This window comes from Dromiciops gliroides, chromosome 4 (assembly GCF_019393635.1).
Source record: "Dromiciops gliroides isolate mDroGli1 chromosome 4, mDroGli1.pri, whole genome shotgun sequence".
NCBI lineage: Eukaryota > Metazoa > Chordata > Mammalia > Microbiotheria > Microbiotheriidae > Dromiciops > Dromiciops gliroides.
In genome coordinates this window covers 34630203-34633315 of record NC_057864.1, presented here as the reverse complement: position 1 = coordinate 34633315, position 3113 = coordinate 34630203, and the positions used below count along the sequence as shown (strand labels likewise).

General features: G+C 45.0%; 1 pseudogene; it reads right to left on the bottom strand.

Moving 5' to 3' along the window:
- Positions 1 to 1432: 1432 nt before the first annotated feature.
- On the bottom strand, positions 1433 to 2264 carry LOC122725901 (annotated as a pseudogene).
- Positions 2265 to 3113: the final 849 nt, after the last annotated feature.

Below are 3113 nucleotides of genomic sequence, written 5' to 3'. Positions count from 1 at the left end.
CTAGGGAAAACACAAGACCATGCTCACCTCCTTCTTCTCCAGAGAGCTGTGGAATAGCACTAGTGCATTCAAAAGAAAATGGATGAAAACCATGACCCCTATGGCCAGGAATTGAGGCTGCCAGAATGTAGATTTTTCTTTGTGGAAGCCTCACGATGTGGTGTAAAGAGCTCTGAGTTTTGTGCCGCCACCATTACCTGCAGCCATGAGCAAATTGCTCAACTCCACCGAGCCTTAGTTTCTTTAACAACAAAACAGGGATAATGAAGCACACTACTAATAACCATAGGGTTGTTCTTCAGAGGGTGCTTTGTAAACTTCGAGTGTCCCTTACATGTGATTGTGGCTATAGTATGAAACTTTAGCATACTTCTCACTAATATTTCAGTAACATCATTTTTACATTTGGTTTTTTCTTCGATGAACTGCATGATTTAGACATTTTTGCTGTTGTTGTTCCGCCATTTTCAGTCATGTCTGCCTCTTTGTGACCCCATTTATGGTTTTCTTGGCAAAGATACAGGAGTGGTTTGCCATTTCCTTCTCCAGTTCATTTTATGGATGAGGAAACTGAGGCAAACAGGGTCAAGTGACTTGCCCAGGGTCACACAGCCAGTAAGTGTCTGAGATCACATTTGAATTCAGGAAGATAAGTCTTCCAGACCTCCAGAGCCTAATTTTGCTAGGTGGCTCGGTGAACTTGTCTTCCTGAGTGCTCATGAGAACGTGACCCTCCTGTTGTTTCTGTCACTGATGTACTTCTTTCCTTCTCTCAAGTGGTAGAATAATAGTTATGGCTGCAACCTTGCAAGCTTTGGAATGTTTGGGATAGTGAGCCACCAGACATCCAGGAACTCGAGTCCATGCTAGAATTAGGGGGCATAATGAGAAGCAAAGCTCTGAGCAACCAGCTTGACCCAGTGAAGCAGGGGCATGGGCACCACATTGCTGTAAATATCCCTGTTGTAAAGACGAATTGATAAATGATAACTATCATGATAATTGTATAGATTATGTGGAGGAGTTATTAATTGGCATTGGCTAGATGATATCAAATTGCCAACTCATGATTGATACACTGGAATGAGAATTTGAGCCAATAGCGTTAGAAACCCACCCCCATAACCTTTAAGGTTAGCCCTAGAACACTGACAGATGAATCTAGTCAGCCTTGTTCTGGGGGATTGAGCACAGGGGGGATAAGGATCCCAAGACCCCTCTGTTTCTGTTTCTCTCTTTCTACATGTATGAACACACACATATTTGTTGTTGTTTGTCCTTTTTTTCCCCCAGGGCAATGAGGGTTAAGTGGCTTACCCAGGGTCACACAGCTAGTAAGTATCAAGTGTCTGAGGCCAGATTTGAACTCAGGTCCTCCTGAATCCAGGGCTGGTGCTTTATCCACTGTGCCATCTAGTTGCCCCGTCCTTCATTTTTTTTTTTGACAGTCTGTCAAGTTTTATTATATGAGCCAAATAGAAGGGTACTATGTACAGAGGAGATAGGGGAGAATCATTTCTTGGTCTCCTCCTCCTTAGACAAAGTCTTGATGATCTCCTCCTCCTTAGCCTGTAGATGCTCTTCCTGATACTTTCGTGCTTCCTTAGTCTTGGATGGGTGAGCTTCAGCCTGGTCAGCCAGGAGCTTCTTCTGGGCCTTGTCTACCTTCAGTTTATGAATGTGCTCCATGAGGATCCACTTATTCTGAACACATTGCCCTTCACCTTTTTTTTTTTTTTTTTTTTTGGTGAGGCAATTGGGGTTAAGTGACTTGCCCAGGGTCACACAGCTAGTAAGTGTTAAGTGTCTGAGGCCGAATTTGAACTCAGGTCCTCCTGACTCCAGGGCCGGTGCTCTGTGCACTGTGTCACCTAGCTTCCCCTGCCCTGCACCTTCAAGTACTGGCTGTGGTACATATGTTGGTCAATCTTTTTGGATTCATAGTATCTTCGGAATAGCCACCGTAGCATCCTCATTCACCTCATCCAGGCCACCTTCTCAGGCATATAAGCATTGTCAGTACCCTTACCACTGCCCATGTGCCTGCCCTTCCATCGAGCCAGAGTATTTTTCTGGCATCTGGCATGGGAGTGCACAGTAACAGGCTTCTGGGTGATCAGCCCATCTTTAATCAGCTTCCAGATCTGCTGATGGGAATTGGCATTGGCAATTTCATTGGTCTCACTGGGGTCAAGCCAGACCTTCTTTTTTCCACATCTAAGGACATGAGAGGCAAGCCTCTTCTGAAGCTTGAGCATACTCATGGCTGCAGCTGCAGCGCGGAAAAGGAAAGGAGAGAGAGCCTCGTCCTTCATTTTTGAAGAGGATCAAAATGGTGTCTTGACTCATTCATGAATTGGATTGAAGTGAGGCAGAGTTGCACAAAGTTATCAGACTTACTCTCTCTTTCAGAGTCATCGAAGTCCAGTGGCAAGACAAAAATCAGAACAACTTAGTATGGCCCGGGATGCAGCATATGACCAAGGTGTCTTCAGTATCTGACCAAGCTCTAAGCACTCTACAATGCCTGCCTTGGCCATTGAAACAAGTTATTCTCGTCTACCCATTCTGCTAGGGGAAGTCTTCCCATATTTGAGGTAGACGTCCCCCTAACTCACCCACAGGTTTGAGGCCCATTGATTACCTGCAACTTAGTTTAACCTATCTGCAGAGACAGTTTTACTGGGGTGTGGCTGGTGTTCACGCTACAGCTTCTTGGAGCCATAGGTGAGGCTTAAGGGACAGGTGGCCAATAAAGGTAAATGGGCAGCCCTGAAAAGGGCTCAGCAAGTCCTCACACAAGAGGTGCTACCCCCCTTTCTATACACATATTTATGTATATATGTGTATGCACATATATAAAATATATGATGACTGAAGATAGCTAAGAAATGAAGGAAATCAGGAAAGGTCTTTTGAAGGAAGTAGCCCTTGAGTAGAACCTTGATAGGAGCTTGGAGCTTCAAGAGGCAGACATGAGGAGGGAGAGTAATATCAGGCATGGGAGACAAAAACCCAGAAGTGGGAGATGGGAAGTCATGTGGGGAAGAGGAAATAAACCAGCTTGTTTGGAACATAGAACGTGTGAGGGGGAGTGAGGTATAGGAAGCCTA